Raw genomic sequence first — 20,445 nt, forward strand, 5'->3', positions numbered from 1 at the left:
ATTAGGAAAAACTTGTTAGCTGTCAGGGTAGTTAAGCACTGAATAAATTGCCCAGGCAGGTTGTGGAATCTCCATCACTGGAGATTTTTAGAGAAGGTTAGACAAATACTTGTCCAGGGATGGTCTAGATAATACTTAGTCCTACCATGAGTGCAGGGAACTGGACTAGATAACCCCTATGATTCTATGATTTGGAACTGGTGCTAACAGTACTACCCTATCACCTGGCTCAAAATGACATAACTGGGTTCCTGTATGTAGGTGCTTTTCTGGCAATGCTAAGCTTTAGTGATGTTTCACTTTGCGTCCCTCCCCTCTGTGCTTGGCCTCTTCTGTAGCCGGAGCATGTATTGCCTTAACCATAGCCCTGGATTTCCATTCTCCTAGGCTTTCCAAAGGAGATTCAAAAATTCCCCAGGATGTCTCCCATAAAGTAGTTCAAAAGGTGAAAATCCTGTGGAGGCTTGAAGGACCTCCTGTGTGGTGAACAGTAGGAGTTGTAGAAGCTGGTCCAGTGTTGGAGATCTGAAGCCACAAAACTGTTCAAAATTGCCTTCAAGGCCCATTGAACTGCTCCATTTATTCAGTCTGTCTTCAGCTGGTATACTGATATTGTGTGGGTTTTAATATTTAGCTGCTCACACAACTCTTTCATCAATCTTGATGAGAAATTGGTCCAGGATTTCTTTTGGTATCCCAACCCTCACAAAGACTTTCATGAGTTCAGTCATGCTGGTGGGTGCATTTGTCATGCAGAGACGAATAGCCTTGAGGTACTGTCTCATGCAATCCACTATTTCCAGTATGTGACAGTATTCGACAACAACACCCTTTCTCGAGTGGCTCCATTAAGTCCAGTCTTATTCATTTTAAGGGTACTTCACTAGTAGGAGGGGGACCAGGGGAGCCTTGGAGTTGTCTTGGGTCCTGCCAGTTGGACAACTGGGGCATGATGTGCCAAAAATCTCACACCTCCTTATGTACCCAGGCCAAAAAAAAAATCTGAAGGTCACCCTCTCTGGGTGTCAGTGGGTGGGGGTGTGCTGGGCTGGTGATGCTGTAGCTAAGAGACAAATGTGATCCTGGACATAAAAGCAGGAAATATTGAGTAAAAGAAGAGAGATGATTTTATTATTGACGTTAGTGAGACCATTACTGAAATACTATGTCTAATTCTGTTGTCAATATTTCAGAAAGAATCTTGACAAATTGGATAGGCTTGAGAAAAGAGCTACAGGTGATCACGTTCCCTTAGGTGAACTAAATAGATGGAGCTTCTGAACACTAAGAGGTGGTTTGGTCACGATCCATAAATAGCTATATGGGGAGAAGATTTCTTATAAAAGTGGCTCTTTCTTTTGGAAGTCAAAAACATAACAATATCCAAATGCTGCAAACAGAATTTAGGCAAATTCAGACTAGAGACAAGGCAACAATTTTTTTAACAATGGGAGTAATTAACCATTGGAACCACTTTCCTGGGGATATGGTAGATTCTCTGTTACTTGAAGTGTTTAAGTCAGCACTGGATGCATTTCTAATAACCATGCTGTAGCTCAGCTAGAAGTTGTATGCTTGATGCACAAGTCATTTGGTGAAATTGACCCATGTGATACAGAAGATCAAGCTAGATTATTATAATTGTCTTTTCTGGTCTTAAAATTTGTGAAAACGCAAACTTGCCTGTTTAGTGTGAGAGTTTGTTGCTTTTCTTGGCCTACTGAAGTGGTCACCTGTTTTCACATGGATTGCCTCAGAAAATAATCTTTCAAGAATCCATAATGAATTTTCACTTCCTGAGAAATAAAACACAGAAGTACATATATTTGCTGTCCTGCTGTTCCACCTTGATATTGTATTTATCACTTACCTTCATTCCAAAGTTTTTCCTCAAATATTCCTTTAGCATTTTTTAATTAGGAAAGTAGTTCATCTCTTTCTTTAAAAAATCCCTAGTTTCTCCTTTATATTCAAGAAGAGCTAAGTTCAAATGGCTAGGGTATCCCTCAGAAACCTAACAAATCTCATAGGGTGTATCTCCCACCAAGAATTTTTAAGAAACACTAAATACTAGGGCATGATTAATAGCCAATTCATCCCCACTAGGAATCACTGAGTGTTCGTAAGGGGAAAAGGGAGTACAGCATCAATTTGGAAAAACACAGCAATAATATCTATATGAATGATAAATAAAACACTTGCTGACTGTAACTTTGGCGGTAATCTGTTAACCCACCTGCCAGTATGAACGTCCACATCTCTTCCCTATTACCTAGAGTATGGTGAATCACCGTTTGTTGTCAGTGAGTAGTGTAATGCTATGATCCTATGATACATATAGGCAGACCTCTATCCAGTTTCTTAGGAAGTGCTGCTTAGTTCAGTTTTATTTAAGGCCTGGGTAGGAGGGACCTCACTAGAGTCCACTTAGTTCTGCTTCTGTTCTCTGTGGCTTCAGTGAGGAGTCTTCAATAGCAAAGGGTCCTCAGCAGAGGAGAACCAGTAGTATGTAGGACCAAGGAACAGAGTCATTGCCATAAGGTAGAAGACCTTTTCCTCTCAATTCATTTCTACTGCCCAAGCAATTATGAGTTCATGTGCTATTATGGTAATTACCAAAATGTGACTGGAGAAATTCTGGGTAAAAAGCTTATGAAAATAACTCTCTCTATATAGCCATACTTCCCCTTGTTCACCAATGGTTGAGACCTTCTTTGAACTTTTATCCATCGGAGTATTGCCTAAATAACTTATGCAAATAAAGCAGCTTTGTGGTTGTTCTTTGTCCTGCATAGCTGGGAGCAGAGATCTCCTTATCCTCTAAAGCTTCAGGCCACTTGATATACATTAGGTTGAATGCTTTACCGACTTAAATATTAGAAGCTGATGTAATTTAATTAAGAAGAGAATGGCTGTCTGCTTAAGGAAGACTATCTATCTGATTACACCTGCTGAGATAGAAGATATCCTACAAAAATGAGGGAAATAGATTCAAGGGGCCTTCCATTCTAAAACTTCTATGGGCCAAATTCTGTCATCACATACATGCATCCAGCACTGTATGAAGTTAATGAGAGTTCCATAAATATGTCTAAGGCCAGAGTTTGACCCTATATTTCTAATCCTATTGCAAATATATTAGCCTTTAATCATTTATTATCCTAACCCTTTGGTCAGATTATTGAAAAAGAATGCATACTGTTGATACTGGTTGGCAAAAAGCCTCTGGAATCGTATATGCAGACTTAACTTTTGAACTTGTAGCCTTTTGGATTTATTTGCTACTGCCTTAGAAATTCATGTCTGTATTAAAATCATGTCTTAGGTATATTATTGGCAAGAGTTATTTTATTTCTTGGCCATTTCATGACTAAGTGTTTTCATTGCTGTGACTCATTGTCTTAATCATCCCTAGGAGCATTAATGGACAAGTTACCCTTTTGACTTTATTTTGGACAGGCATGTGCCTGCATAATAAAATGAAAAAAATGTGGTATTTTTTGCTTTTAAATTCAGATGCCAGCTAAAGTCAGCTGAACTCATTCTGAAGAACGAGCAGCCCCATTAAATCATAAAATTCATTTACTTGCTGCCAGCTCAGACTTGCTATAGGAAATCTGTCATCTGCTCTCTTTCAACTACTGCTATTCCATTGGATTTTTTTGCAAATCTGAAAGTAAATAAGCAGTTTCATTGAGCTGTTACTGGAGTTGTGAAATATGGTGGACAAGCCCCTGTTGACTTGCCTGAAATTCAGGGTTCATAGTATGGTGTACTGAATAAGACTACCAATCAAATGTCATCTAGATTTTGTTTCTGAAAGAATAGTGCTGAATAGCCTGAGCTTTAAAACTACTGCAAGCACAAGAAGATAAATGGTCAGATAAAGTCAAGAATAAATATGGATGAACTGGTTCAGCCAGAAAAAGAAGAGAAAAAAAAATGGCTCAGCCCTCAGCTCCAAACTAAACTGAAAGCTTTGTAGTGCTGAGAAATGTTTAGCTACCTGAAGTGTCTGCTCAAGACTCTGGTGTGGAACTAATTTTCAGGGCCCAACACATAAGACTTTTTTGCTATCCCACTCCACCCACTTTTGCACTACTCTTCTATGTTCTGAAAGAAAAAGCCCAGGGCACATTACGTTTGTTGTTAGCAGTGCTGTGACATAGAAAAACGTTGCTTTTGGAGTACACAATTTTAGCAGCAAAAGTAGGAGGTCATCAAAAATTCTTGAACTGTATTAATGGAGGAGAGTCAAGGAAGGGATTTCATAATGCAGGCAGTCTCTCGTAGAAGGCTCATGAGGAGTAATAAATGTGTTGGAAGGGACTGAGGGTCTAATGGTCATACTCTCCATGAAGGAAAAACCATTGAAACAAAAACACATCACACCAATGCTCCACATGTCCACTGGCTAACTTTTCATATAGACATGTCAAGATTCTTCTAATCTTTAAGGGCTGTAGGGTCTAGGGCTTGACTACTTTAGGACCTCTCCTTCCATGACCCACAGCTGTGATCAATGAGATGCTATGGTTGACGGAGTTCAGAGTTAAAGTCTTGGATCCAGAGGAAAGAGATTTCTCTGTAGGTAGTCTATGAATCTGAGACTCCTTACCAGAGAAGCAGAAGCTGAGCTGGTCTGACCATTTACACAGCATTTTGCAAAAGCTGTCCTGTGACAATGACTAGTGAAGAATAGGAAGAACTGAGAAAAAATGAGGGATTATTATCCTCTGAATAAAAACAGCTAAACACAGAGTGGTAGAGAACAAGTTCCTTTCTGGACTGAGCCAATTTCACTTTTAGTTCTGTATCTGGTACCTAGATATTTCAGTGAGAAAGGTTAGAAAAGGAAATCACTATAGTTAGAAACAGGCTAGAAAAGCAGAACACAATGGAAGAAAAAAATAGAAAGAAAAGTATAGAGATAGTATCAGATAGGAGTAAATTAAAAATAGGGATTAGTTAAGATAAAGAGGACGACCTAAATACAATCAAGGAATTTCTTATAAACAGAAAATTGGGCATGGGAGATGGTATTTTATTAGCAGGAACTTAGCTAGGAAGTTGCAGTACCATGGGACTAGATGGTAAATCACCAGGACAAGTTTTCAACCAAACAGCTCCCTGCCAGTGGATAAGCAAACCCTTTTTATCTTTCACTGGGCATATTTTGCCTTCTTACTCTAAAGCTGAGATTCTCTCAAAGGAAACGTGCTTGTGGGAAGCCAAAATATGTGCTGAGTCCATTCCATAAAGAATAGAATGGCTCAACTTCTCACCATCAGCACGAGTCTCCTGCAGGGTTGTTGTAAAGAGCTGTGTTAGTCACAAAATAAGCATACTTAGATAATCATTTAGTTAAGATTTCTCCAAATGTTCCCTTATCACCTTGTTAAACTACAACTTGCTGAATTTGCAAGTGTCAATCTTGCCTGTTCATGGCCTCTCCTATTCCTAATTTTTACCTTTGTGGGGGTGATGAAAATAGCATATACATCCATCAATCTTCCAGCATCTCCTCCCTTCAGCTTTACATTATATTTATGTGGATATATATTTTTTTAGTAAAATAGCTAGTCTGATTAGAAATTATATCTTGTCAGATGGATCATTATTTGTCTTGAATATATTTTGTATGTAAAAGCGCTATCAAAGAAAGAAAATAGTGCCTTGCATCCAGAAAAAGAGAGAGATCCGGCAACTAAGTGAATGGGTCTGAAGGGTACAGTTTTCTCCTTAGCAGGCTTTTATTGTGGTTATTATAATTATTTAGATTATGGTAGCACTAAAAGGGCACAACTAAGATTGGCGCACCACTGTTTGAGGTACTGCAGAAACATGTAGTGAGGGCTGCCAGAGGGGTCACAGTCTAAATAGATAAAACTAAGGGTGGAATGGGAAAATACAGGAACCAGAGAGAAAAAATGATGTGACCATGGTTGCACCGCAAGCCAATGGTAGAACCAGGAATAAAAGCCTCCCGATTCTCAGTCCAGAGCCCTACCTGCTAAATGGGATATTGAATGTATCAGTTTACTTGAAAATGGGCAATTTTACACAGGAACTGACATTGATTTTCAAAGGTGAAGGGCTATGTTTCCTCTGTGAATATAGGGAGATCTCTGCATATTTGGTCATTCAGAGAAAATGTGTGGGAATTTGCAGACTGTTCTGAATTAGATTTTTAGCATATGAAAAATCAGTTTAGAGGCAGAAATTGTGAAATTTTAGTGTAGACCAAAATAAATTGTCATAAAAACTCATGAAATTTTATTTTTATAGACAAAAAATAGATTTATTTTTCACAGCTCTTCTTGTTAGACATCATCTAAGTCCCAATAAGGCCATCCTCTTTTTTTTTCCAGAGATCAGCATTTTATTAAATATAGTTGTGAATGCCCTACTTTGGTTTTACATCTCATGCTCCTTAATAAAATAAAATCTTAGTTCAGAATCATATTATTTCAACTTCAGCTTTATGAAATAACCTACTTGATATCATGATATTAACAATATATAACTAAGGGACTTCTCACCACCAGACCACAGCAGACACTAATGTTTCAATGGAGTTTTTGATAGCTCTGCTGCACTCTTATGTAAATTACAAGTACTAAACTCATGCTCCTTCCATTAAAGTGGTTTTTATTTAGAAAGGTAGTTTAACCTCTTGATTTCATTGACTTACTAATGTGAATTGCCTACAGCTGGTGATGAAACAGTTTTAAATCTCATTTTATAGGTCATATAAATTTAAACATTTGGAGCACTACTGATGCATTTCACTCCCATGCCATTGCTTTTTAAATTTGATTACTTTATAATCCTTTGCAAAAATGTGTTAATTAAAGGAAACACAATTAACAGTCAGCATGGTGGTTCGTAGTGCTTGTGCTACAATATCATCCCTCCCAGAGCCAACAGATTATTTCACAAATATCTCCAAGCCGAAAGACAAACAGCGGTGAAACATGGTCTCACTAGAGGTGACTGAAACCCGTCATATGCAAAAAAAGCCAAACACTGGCTTGTATTTATATGAGCTTATTATAATTAGAGCTGTATGACATTAGAAGACCCCCTATAGGGCATATTAAGGGAGAGAATACAAGGGCAAGAAATGACTAACTCATTAATTTTTAATCAATTATTGAAAATTAATGTTATAGTGTCCTAAAGTGTTCCATATACTTTACAGAACAAGCAGCAAAGAATCCTGTGGCACCTTATAGACTAACAGACGTTTTGGAGCATGAGCTTTCGTGGGTGAATACCCACTTCTTCCGATGCATGTGGTGGAAATTTCCAGGGGCAGTATATATATGCTAGCAAGCAAGCTAGAGATAACGAGGTCAGTTCAGTCAGGGAGGATGAGGCCCTGTTCTAGCAGTTGAGGTGTGAAAACCAAGAGACGAGAAACTGGTTCTATAGTTGGCAAGCCATTCACAGTCTTTGTTCAATCCTGAGCTGATGGTGTCAAATTTGCAGATGAACTGAAGCTCAGCAGTTTCTCTTTGAAGTCTGGTGCTGAAGTTTTTTTGCTGCAGGATGGCCACCTTAAGGTCTGCAATAGTGTGGCCAGGGAGGTTGAAGTGCTCCCCTACAGATTTTTGTATATTGCCAGTCCTAATGTCTGATTTGTGTCCATTTATCCTTTTCCATAGAGACTGTCCAGTTTGGCCAATGTACATAGCAGAGGGGCATTGCTGGCATATGATGGCGTATATTACATTGGTGGATGTGCAGGTGAATGAACCAGTGAGGGTGTGGTTGATCTGGTTAGGTCCTGTGATGGTGTCGCTGGTGTAGATATGTGGGCAGAGTTGGCATCGAGGTTTGTTGCATGGATTGGTTCCTGAGCTGGAGTTATTATGGTGCGGTGTGCAGTTACTGGTGAGAATACGTTTCAGGTTGGCAGGTTGTCTGTGGGCAAGGACTGGCCTGCCACCCAAGGCCTGTGAAAGTGTGGGATCATTGTCCAGGATGGGTTGTAGATCCTTGATGATGCGTTGGAGGGGTTTTAGCTGGGGGCTGTATGTGATGGCCAGTGGAGTCCTGTTGGTTTCTTTCTTGGGTTTGTCTTGCAGTAGGAGGCTTCTGGGTACACGTTTGGCTCTGTTGATCTGTTTCCTTATTTCATCATGCGGGTATTGTAGTTTTGAGAATGCTTGGTGGAGATTTTGTAGGTGTTGGTCTCTGTCTGAGGGGTTAGAGCAGATGCGGTTGTACCTCAGTGCTTGGCTGTAGACAATGGATCGTGTGATGTGTCCGGGATGGAAGCTGGAGGCATGAAGGTAGGCATAGTGGTCGGTAGGTTTTCGTTATAGGGTGGTGTTAATGTGACCATCACTTATTTGCACCGTGGTGTCAAGAAAGTGGACCTACCGTGTAGATTGGTCCAGGCTGAGGTTGATGGTGGGGTGGAAGCTGCTGAAATCGTGGTGGAATTTTTCCAGAGTCTCCTTCCCATGGGTCCAGATGATGAAGATGTCATCAATGTAGTGTAGGTAGAGAAGGGGCGTGAGTGGACGAGAGCTGAGGAAGCGTTGTTCCTGGTCGGTCATAAAGATATTGGCATATTGTGGGGCCATGCGGGTGCCCATAGCAGTGCCACTGATCTGGAGATATATATTGTCATCAAATTTGAAATAGTTGTGTGTAAGTATAAAGGCACAGAGCTCAGCAGCCAGTTGTGCTGTGGCATCGTCAGGGATAGTGTTCCTGACAGCTTGTATTCCATCTGTGTGGGGGATGTTTGTGTAGAGAGCCTCTACATCCATGGTGGCTAGGATGGTGTTTTCTGGGAGGTGACCAATGCATTGTAGTTTCCTCAGGAAATCAGTGGTGTCACGGAGATAGCTGGGAGTGCTGGTGGCATAGGGTCTGAGTAGAGAGTCCATATATTCAGATAGTCCTTCAGTGAGAGTGCCAATGCCCGAGATGATGGGGCGTCCAGGTTTGTGGATCTTGGGTAGTAGATAGAATAACCCTGGTCGGGGCTCTAGGGGTATGTTGATTTCTTCTGGTGTTAGTGTGGGGAGTGTCCTGAGTAAATGCTGTAGTTTCTTAGTGTATTCCTCAGTGGGATCTGAGGGAAGTGGCCTGTAGAATTTGGTATTGGAGAGTTGTCTGGCGGCCTCCTTTGGTAGTCAGACCTGTTCATGATGACAACGGCACCTCCTTTATCAGCCTCTTTGATGATAATGTCAGGGTGGTTTCTGAGGCTGTGGATGGCATTGCTTCTGCACGACTTAGGTTGTGAGGCAAGCGATGTTGTTGTTCCACGATTTCTGCCTGTGCACGCCGGCGGAAGCATTCAATGTATAGGTCCAGATTGTCATTTCGACCCTCAGGAGGAGTCCATGTGGAGTTCTTCTTCTTGTGCTGTTGGTGGGAGGGCACCTGTGTATCAGTGCACTGTTCAGTGTTGTCCTGGAAGTATTCTTTGAGTCGGAGACGGTGAAAGTAGGCTTCCAGATCGCCACAGAACTGTCTCATGTTGGTGGGGGTGGCAGGGCAAAAAGAGAGTCCCCGAGATAGAACAGATTTTTCTTCTGGGCTGAGTGTGTAGTTGGATAGATTGACGATATTGCTGGGTGGGTTAGGGGTACCACGGTTGTGGCCCCATGTGGCAGGTAGGAGTTTAGACAGCTTACAGTCCTTTTTCCTTTGTAGAGAGGTGAAGTGAGTAATGTAGATCTCCTGTCTTATTCTAGTGAAGTCTGTTTGTATAGAAGTTTGGTTATTAATGAGAGTCTCCAGGTTGGAGAGCTCTTTTTTGATGTTTTCCTGTTTGCTGTATAGGATGCTGATCAGGTGGTTCCTCAGTTTTTTTGATAGAGTATGGTATAATCTCTCACTGTGGTCTGTGTAGTATGTAGATAGCAGTGGATTTTTTACCTTTAGTCCATTTGGTATGATGTCCATCCATTTGCATTTGGAAAGGAAGATGATATCTGTCTGTAGAGAGCCTCAACCTCCCTGATTGAACTGACCTCGTTATCTCTAGCTTGCTTGCTAGCATATATATACTGCCCCTGGAAATTTCCACCACATGCATCTGAAGAAGTGGGTATTCACCCACGAAAGCTCATGCTCCAAAATGTCTGTTAGTCTATAAGGTGCCACAGGATTCTTTGCTGCTTTTACAGATCCAGACTAACACCCCTCTGATACTTGACACCATGCAAGGCACTGCATTTAGCCGTATGGAGTGGAAATCCATCAACCTCATGAAGAAACTTGCACAAATACAGACAGATATCATCTTCCTTTCCAAATGCAAACGGATGGACATCATACCAAATGGACTAAAGGTAAAAAATCCACTGCTATCTACATACTACACAGACCACAGTGAGAGATTATGCCATACTCTATCAAAAAAACTGAGGAACCACCTGATCAGCATCCTATACAGCAAACAGGAAAACATCAAAAAAGAGCTCTCCAACCTGGAGACTCTCATTAATAACCAAACTTCTATACAAACAGACTTCACTAGAATAAGACAGGAGATCTACATTACTCACTTCGCCTCTCTACAAAGGAAAAAGGACTGTAAGCTGTTTAAACTCCTACCTCCCACATGGGGCCACAACCGTGGTACCCCTAACTCACCCAGCAATATCGTCAATCTATCCAACTACACACTCAGCCCAGAAGAAAAGTCTGTTCTATCTCGGGGACTCTCTTTCTGCCCTGCCACCCCCACCAACATGAGACAGTTCTGTGGCGATCTGGAAGCCTACTTTCGCCGTCTCCGACTCAAAGAATACTTCCAGGACAACACTGAACAGTGCACTGATACACAGGTGCCCTCCCACCAACAGCACAAGAAGAAGAACTCCACATGGACTCCTCCTGAGGGTCGAAATGACAATCTGGACCTATACATTGAATGCTTCCGCCGGCGTGCACAGGCAGAAATCGTGGAACAACAACATCGCTTGCCTCACAACCTAAGTCGTGCAGAACGCAATGCCATCCACAGCCTCAGAAACCACCCTGACATTATCATCAAAGAGGCTGATAAAGGAGGTGCCGTTGTCATCATGAACAGGTCTGACTACCAAAAGGAGGCCGCCAGACAACTCTCCAATACCAAATTCTACAGGCCACTTCCCTCAGATCCCACTGAGGAATACACTAAGAAACTACAGCATTTACTCAGGACACTCCCCACACTGACACCAGAAGAAATCAACATACCCCTAGAGCCCCGACCAGGGTTATTCTATCTACTACCCAAGATCCACAAACCTGGACGCCCCATCATCTCGGGCATTGGCACTCTCACTGAAGGACTATCTGAATATATGGACTCTCTACTCAGACCCTATGCCACCAGCACTCCCAGCTATCTCCGTGACAACACTGATTTCCTGAGGAAACTACAATGCATTGGTCACCTCCCAGAAAACACCATCCTAGCCACCATGGATGTAGAGGCTCTCTACGCAAACATCCCACACACAGATGGAATACAAGCTGTCAGGAACATTATCCCTGACGATGCCACAGCACAACTGGCTGCTGAGCTTTGTGTCTTTATACAAATTTGATGACAATATATATCTCCAGATCAGTGGCACTGCTATGGGCACCCACATGGCCCCACAATATGCCAATAACTTTATGGCTGACCGGGAACAACGCTTCCTCAGCTCTCGTCCACTCACGCCCCTTCTCTACCTACGCTACATTGATGACATCTTCATCATCTGGACCCATGGGAAGGAGACTCTGGAAAAATTCCACCACGATTTCAGCAGCTTCCACCCCACCATCAACCTCAGCCTGGACCAATCTACACGGGAGGTCCACTTTCTTGACACCACGGTGCAAATAAGTGATGGTCACATTAACACCACCGTATATCGAAAACCTATCGACCGCTATGCCTACCTTCATGCCTCCAGCTTCCATCCCGGACACATCACATGATCCATGTCTACAGCCAAGCACTGAGGTACAACCGCATCTGCTCTAACCCCTCAGACAGAGACCAACACCTACAAAATCTCCACCAAGCATTTTCAAAACTACAATACCCGCATGAGGAAATAAGGAAACAGATCAACAGAGCCAAACGTGTACCCAGAAGCCTCCTACTGCAAGACAAACCCAAGAAAGAAACTAACAGGACTCCACTGGCCATCACATACAGCCCCCAGCTAAAACCCCTCCAACGCATCATCAGGGATCTACAACTCATCCTGGACAATGATCCCACACTTTCACAGGCCTTGGGTGGCAGGCCAGTCCATACCCACAGACAACCTGCCAACCTGAAACGTATTCTCACCAGTAACTGCACACCGCACCATAATAACTCTAGCTCAGGAACCAATCCATGCAACAAACCTCGATGCCAACTCTGCCCACATATCTACACCAGCGACACCATCACAGGACCTAACCAGATCAGCCACACCATCACTGGTTCATTCACCTGCACACCCACCAATGTAATATACGCCATCATATGCCAGCAATGCCCCTCTGCTATGTACATTGGCCAAACTGGACAGTCTCTATGGAAAAGGATAAATGGACACAAATCAGACATTAGGAATGGCAATATACAAAACCTGTAGGGGAGCACTTCAGCCTCCCTGGCCACACTATTGCAGACCTTAAGGTGGCCATCTTGCAGCAAAAAACTTCAGGACCAGACTTCAAAGAGAAACTGCTGAGCTTCAGTTCATCTGCAAATTTGACACCATCAGCTCAGGATTGAACAAAGACTGTGAATGGCTTGCCAACTACAGAACCAGTTTCTCCTCTCTTGGTTTTCACACCTCAACTGCTAGAACAGGACCTCATCCTCCCTGATTGAACTGACCTCGTTATCTCTAGCTTGCTTGCTAGCATATATATACTGCCCCTGGAAATTTCCACCACATGCATCTGAAGAAGTGGGTATTCACCCACGAAAGCTCATGCTCCAAAACGTCTGTTAGTCTATAAGGTGCCACAGGATTCTTTGCTGCTTTTACAGATCCAGACTAACACGGCTACCCCTCTGATACTTTACAGAACAAGTCAATGATAAGATGCCTCAAAGACCTTAGAGTTTTATTTTAGATGTGACAAAATGAAGAAGAATAATACGAACAAGATTTTGAGATAAGAGTAACTGTCTCTTAGACCCTCCCTAATCTGTGTGTACTCCTTGATTTTCACCTGTTCTCGTTCTGTAAAGGGCTGGGTCCAGCAAATATACATCTTAATGGGAGAAAACACTTATTTTCATTCCACTCTGATTGAGAAGGGAAACAACAATGGTTCAAGGGGGAACACTAGACTTGTTTATGGGTAAATTGATGACTCAAGGGTTTTCTTTAGGCTAGACAATAGCAACTGATCATTCCTGGCTCTGGGTGGTGGTCCTTCAAGGGAGCTCACAATGCAATTAGGCAGCTTCAGTATTTTGGATACCAATCAAGGATTCATTACTAGAATTGGTCTGATAACTGCTGAGCTGGGTGTGTGCAGACTTAGGTTCATTAATATCTGGAGCAGAGATTCCCCCATGCTTTCCTGCTCCCATAGTTCAGTGGAGTTCTTGCCTTGGAATCTCTGTTCTCCATTCTGTATGCCAATGGAGATGCCTCCCTGTTCCATCTTTGATGCAGATGAGGCTAGGGGAGTTTCCTTAATCCTATCACCTTTGTCAGGAGGGACTGAGGTGTGTCTCCCACCACCTTTTCATTGCTTTCTATAAGTCTTTCCGCTGATAGGTTCCGGTGCAAGCAGAGGCTGGAGGATGGGGTGTCCTTCCTGAATCAGACAGACTGGATGCTGCACCCAGGTTCCCCAAGAACACAGAGCTGATTGGTATCAACACTCCTCTGGGGAAATGTTATCAGGAGTAGAGCTGGGTGAGAAACAGTTTTCCTAACCTGAGAATCTTTCAAGATTTTGTAATTTCTTCCTGTCCTGACAGGTAAAAAGTCAGAATCTTAAAATTATCAAGAACCCAAAATCTGGAAAAAAAGAATTGATTCAAGTCAATCAAAAAGTTCATTTAAATTGCAACTATTTATATTACGCTATGATTAGCTTAATTTTTTAAACTAAAAGTCATTTTGTACCAGAAAATAGGAACTTTTCATTTTGAAAATGTCAAAATGAAATTCTTAAACTTTGAAAAAAAAATTCAAGTCAAGAAATTAATCAAAATTTACCCTTTCCTGGGAATAGTCTTGGTTTCATCAAACACATTTTTAATGAAAAAATGGTTTATCAAAAAATTCCTGACCAGTACTAATCAGGAGTACCATCTGGAACAAACACACAGCCTTTGTCTCCATATAAGGATTATTGTCTCCCCGTTTGGTCCCCTGCCTTTCTGTGTCCAAGTCCATAATTTCTGATCTCCACATTCTTAGACTTTCCTCACGAGTCAAGGTAATTGAGTTTGATTTCTATGTGCATTAAACTTTGCTACAGGAACTTAGATCATGCCTTTGTGTTGGGTGTATTTAGCTCTTTCTTAATTGAGCCCAGAGGTTACATGGATTTATCAATTTTTCCCTGCCATGAAATATAAATTACTGACAGACCCCATAGTCAGTGTCACAGTGACAATATGGTCATACAGTTATTTAGATTACTCCATTTGCCAGTTAATGTTTAGATTATGTTAGGTAGCATCCAATATTATCTAAATGGTTGGCAAACACAGAGGAATTGCCCCAAAGAGAAATGTAAAGATTTTGTTTCTGCTTTTATGCCACAAGTTTATATTTCAGACTTCTGCATTATTTTTATGCTATAAAGGCAAACAAATAAACAAACAAAACCCACACCACCTATGTTGTTTTATTTTACATTTATTCTAGAGGAATAAGCCCATGGAATCATTAGAAATTCAAACAGAACTTTCATTAGCACATTTGGCTGAGTCTAAAACCAAGTTTTTGCCATGAGCTCTAGTGTAACTGATTCCTTTCCACTGTGATGATGCTACCAAGCACACGTCTGGACTGACTATTTTTGGGAGAATCAGCAAGATGGTTCTTTGGTGTACTTATCTGGACCAGGGCTGCTCAGAGGATTTAGGGGGCCTGGGGCAAAGCAATTTCGGGGGCCCCTTCCATAAAAAAAATTGCAATACCATAGAATACTATATTCTTGTGGGGGCCCCAGCAGGGTCAGGGTCCTGGGGCAAAACCCCTATCCCCCAGGCAGCCCTGATCTGGACACATTTTATATAAGAGTATGTGAATAAAGTTTTCTTCACACGAATGTTCAGGGGAGGTGAGGAAGTTCATTTATGCAAAAACCCATGTTTGCACAAGCCTAGTAAATGCAATAAATGCCCTTGGATCTATATGAATGATTGTTGTACATAAGAAACTGTACTTTTTAACTCATTAGCCATAAGTTAACCTTGTGCTTGGTTCTTGTAATATGCACCATCTAAACTGTTCCCTTTTCTTTCATTCTGTGCCAAAAAAAAAAAATGAATGCTGCTTTAGCTATTCTTTAGTGATTAATGAGAGAGAGCCCACTCTGAAACCAGCACATGCAGTGAATTTTAAATATTTTATTTATAAGTTAGAATTATTTTGAATGGAGCATTTGAACTAAGAATGATATTTCTAGTAGAGGAAATCCTCAGAGTAATATAATGAGATTGCATAGTTGTGAATGCAACAGGTGACAGTATAGCACTCTGGCATTTGAGCATCTGCTTTTTAAATGGTAAGTTTTAAGTTAGCTAAATTCCTCAGATTGTTTTGTGCCTGTTTTTTCCTCCATATATGTTTACAGGAAATCATAATAATGTATTTTTATAAAAGATAGTTTGTTCCTGAGAGTGCGCTAAAGATTACACATGTAGCATTTCCATAGTGTCAAAACAATCTTTCTAGTTTATTTTATATGCATTTTTAGTATATTCTTTAAGAAAATCATTAGCCATAGGTGGCCTGCCATTATTGTATATTTTTTTAAAGGGTGTGGTTGTGAGTAGAGATGGTTGGGAATTTTCCCGTGAAATGTTTTTTTCATTGGAAAATGCCAGCACATCAAAACCAAAATATTTCAGGAAGATTTCCATCTGAAACATGGCTGGTTTCCTGTCCATTCACCTGATGGACTGCTGAGGAGCTGGGTCTTCCTAGGTTTTTGAGCCTTTGATTTTTCTGAAACAATTTTTTTTCAGAATTTTCCTTCTGTGGAAAATCTCTCTCTCTCTCTCTCTCTCTCTCTCGCGCGCACACACACACACACACACACACACACACACACACACACAAAATAGCATGAGTCTGTCTATGTGGGCTAGGAGGCCCTCTCGCAGCTGCATATAGACATACCCAAAGACACAGTAGACTGAGTTGTTTTCCTACTCCTCCTCTTCCCCTTCTTAATCTGACACTAACTATTACCCCAGGACCACTTCATCCTTTACTATTCTCTAGGCTTTCTTCTCCTCTAGAACACCTAAAAAGGAGTAGCCTGGCTTCCCAACATTCTCCCTTGGACCTTAACAGGCCAGTATATACAATAAGAAGGATAAGACCTCCCCAAAATTATTACTCATAATAGCAGGTCTTTTTAATCTTTACTTTTTTTCCCACTGTATTTTGGAATGCAGCTCTTTCGGCTCATTCCATATGTCAAACTCTTCCTTCTCTGAGTCTCATTTGCTCAGCAGGCAATCATGTGAATGGCTTTCAGATCAGTAGGTTGTATCATTATCCTGTTCTGGATGTGATTTTAGCTGTGTACAAGAATGTATGTTATACCTTATCCTCCAGCTTAGGTCTGAGTCTTAGTTCTTCCTCATGAGCCCAGTACAACAAGCTTAACGGGTGATAGACGCCAAGCAGCTTTGCATGCATAGACCTGGAGGGTCTTGTTCACTGCAGTTGAAATTTCTGGTGAACAGATCACTAACACAAATTATAATGTCATAGCAGCCTTACACTGAGTGTTTTAATTTCATGATCGCTTTAGATTGTTTCTTTTTGTTCAGTAAAAAATTAAAATTCAGCAGTCGTGTGTATTTATTGCAGCTTAGAAAAATAACTGTCCAGTAATGCTAAGGGAAAGAAAAAATGATCATTTTAGTTTAAACTATATATTTAATTTTTGCATGAATATGCCTCATACATTATCTTTGTAATCATTGCAGCACCAACCCATTGACAGTGGAAAAAATACTCTTTATATGGAAAATAATTGATTAAGCAGAAGACCGTTTATCTTTGGATGTTTGTATCTTTTTGAGCAAAGCTCTTTTCTCTACCAAAAATATTTTTAAATGATTTATTTATTTAGGGAGTACAGGAGAAGCAATTTAGAACAATGAATAGTATCTTAAATTATTTATTTTGTAATTTTATATAATCATACCTATTATTGCAATAATTAAGATTGTCATAGCTTCATAGTCAACCTTTTATATTAATTCAATTACTACCATTTCAAATTGTATTGTATTGATGAAATTTACAATATACATTAATATTTAGGACCAAAGTGTAGGTAGGATGACTTATACGATTGAGAGGACTTTTATGTTGCTTAAGAATTTGTGTGTTTTTGGCAGCCCTCTTTCTAAGTGCTCACTCTGTCTTCATCTGCAAATTTGCCTTTATAGCTTTCATTAACATAGTAAATCTAAGTAAAGAATATTTTGCCTATAGTTTAAACAACTACAGAACAATCATATAAATCTAAATTCTGCTGCAAAGTTTACAATCTGATTAATCAGATTGCACTTGAAGTAACATTGAGGGCACACAGAAAGAGCCACCAATTCATTGCTGTAGTTAGAAAGTGCTTACTGTGAATTATTGTTATACCAATTATATTAGACCAGTAAAAAAACCAACAGGATCTTTTTAAAGGGGACAAGACAAAGATGCCACATTTATTATGATAACAATTTATGACTAATAACTAATATCTTAATTCTTATACACACACATTTTACCTAATACCTACACACACACACACACACACACACACACACACACACACACACACACACACACACACACACACACACACACACACACATTCATCAGGTGTTCTGCAGCTGCTGCATAGTTACCAGTCCTGAAGATAGCTTAAGTTCATGGCTTGATTTTGCAGCTTGGGTTCGTAGCTTGTGGCAGCTAACTGGCCAGGAAAGCTGGGCACAAGGCTGAGCTGGATCTCTGTTGGGCAGGCACCAATGTTCTTCCATGTTGGCAGCAGAATGTTACCCAGAGTCTCTCATCTCACCCTTCTTTTTTATAGGCTTTTAGTTTGGATTCAAAGTCTATAGGTCTTGCTGTGTCATGCTGCCTCTGGGTTTAGATTGATCACCCATCAATTGCAGGCATGACTTTCAGCCTTGGACCTGGCTTTGATCTTCCTTCTGTTGTTCTGTTGTCTTTTTCTTTTTAGGGTGGATGCTTCTTACTTTGTTTAGGGCTGTTGTCTAGGTCTTCAGCCATTGGTATTTGAACTTTATCTCATCAGGACAGGCTGGGGCTGGAGGTTGATTCCATCATTCATACATACCTCATTCACACATCTAAACTAAACTAATAAGCTTACAGCAGGGTTTGCAAAAATGAAGGTTGGAGGAAGCTTTTACAAAATGTAGTGAGTGTTTTAAAATGGGGTTTGAATTACAATATGGAACAGAAGTTACAGTATAGGCAAGTGTAGTGAATGATGAACAGAAGTTACATTAATAAAGTGAACAATTAAAAACAATTTCATTTATCAGTTCTACATTATTACCTTGCTCATTCTCTGAAGGTTAACACAAAAGTAATCACCTTCTTGCTTTGAACATGCTTATAATCACATTAGAAAACTAGGATGATATGTCTTTTGGGTTCAGTCTGTAATCTTTCTGAAGGCTTATCTACAAATGCTATAGTGGCACTACCTATGCAGATAGGAGGGGTTCTCCCAATGTCATAGGTAATCCACATCCATAAGAGGCTGCAGCTAGGTCAATGGAAGAATTCTTCTGTTGACCTACTGCTGTCTATGCTGGGGGTTAGGTCAACCTAACTGCGTCACTCAGGGGTGTATATTTTTCACATTCCAGAGTGATGTAGCTGGGCTGACTAACTTTTTAGTGAAGACGAGGCTTATGATTGTAGAGACTTGAGGGCTGAAAACCAGCACTGATTAGTGGAACAGCTATATTTCCAAGACCACTTTAGGATTTGTAGCCAATTGGAGTCTCATTATAGGTCATAAACTGATGATTTGAAATCATTTTAGAAAACTGTGCACTCATTCTTACACCTGCAGAAGTATCTTCATTCAGATAGATCTCTAAATGAAGAGGTGTTTAAAAGCCCAAGCTGAGCCAGTTCATACTTATTGCCGTGAAAACCAGAAGTGTAAAAATCTTCTTACAATTGTTTCTTGAACTTATGAAAGTCCATAGCTCAAGAGGAAGAAAGCTCTCTGGTCACACATTCACCCTTTGGTGGATGTATGGGGGAACTTTCAGATGATCAGCAAAAGTGGACCTCATTTAGGCTGCAAGTATGACCTTTTTTCTACCATGTAAGATTTTCAGGTATTTAAAACAATACTTTTGTAACATAAATGAATGACCTACCTAGTAAAGCATTCGGTAGTATCTCATCAGGCCAGTGCTATAGATAATACATGCTTCAGGGAAGGGACTTTTAGTTCCAAATACCCTGGTACTATACAAATAATGACTACTAATAATAAACTGTATCTATTCTTTTACTTTATTATTCTGTATTTGTTTCCATTATGGACCGATAATCCTTGCTTTTATTTGAAACACTGGGAAGTGGGACTTCTGTACTGGTAGGCAGGAAATTGTCATTGGACAGTATCTCATAGAGAAAACCTCTTATGTATAATTTTGTGAACGGCAAAGATTTTGAACTTCATTTCCAATCAGTGCCCTAAGGAAGCATGGGTAGGCCAGAGTGCGCACAGGTAGAAATGAGGGTGTATGAATTACTTTATAGCAACAATTACTTTACCGTGTCTTAATGCAGAAACTGAAAACATTTTAAATGGTCTCCTGTACAATGAATTTTGATAATTGTTCTGTAGTGTAATCTCTTTTGTATAAGCATAACAGTGAGCTATATCAAGGTCAGTATATTTCAGATTATGGAAACAGTCATAGTTGTCTTTTTTGGCTTCAAGTTAGAGTAACATTTCTGGATTGTCAAATATAGGGAAGCAAGATTTTCAAAAGTATATATTTCCGAAACCCTGTCCTGTGTTGGATACAAAATGTGTTCTTAAAGCTGCTCGGGTTCTACAGAATGCATACTGCAAAGCTCTAGAACTTGAAAACCACTTCATTATCTAATTCAAGTAATACCTTAGGAAACATATGCTTTACAGTTTTTATGAAATGTATTCTGAAAAACTTGATTAGTTGAAAAACATCATGTTTGTTTCTAAAACAAA

Source organism: Gopherus flavomarginatus, chromosome 6 (assembly GCF_025201925.1).
Source record: "Gopherus flavomarginatus isolate rGopFla2 chromosome 6, rGopFla2.mat.asm, whole genome shotgun sequence".
In the NCBI taxonomy this organism is placed as follows: Eukaryota; Metazoa; Chordata; order Testudines; family Testudinidae; genus Gopherus; species Gopherus flavomarginatus.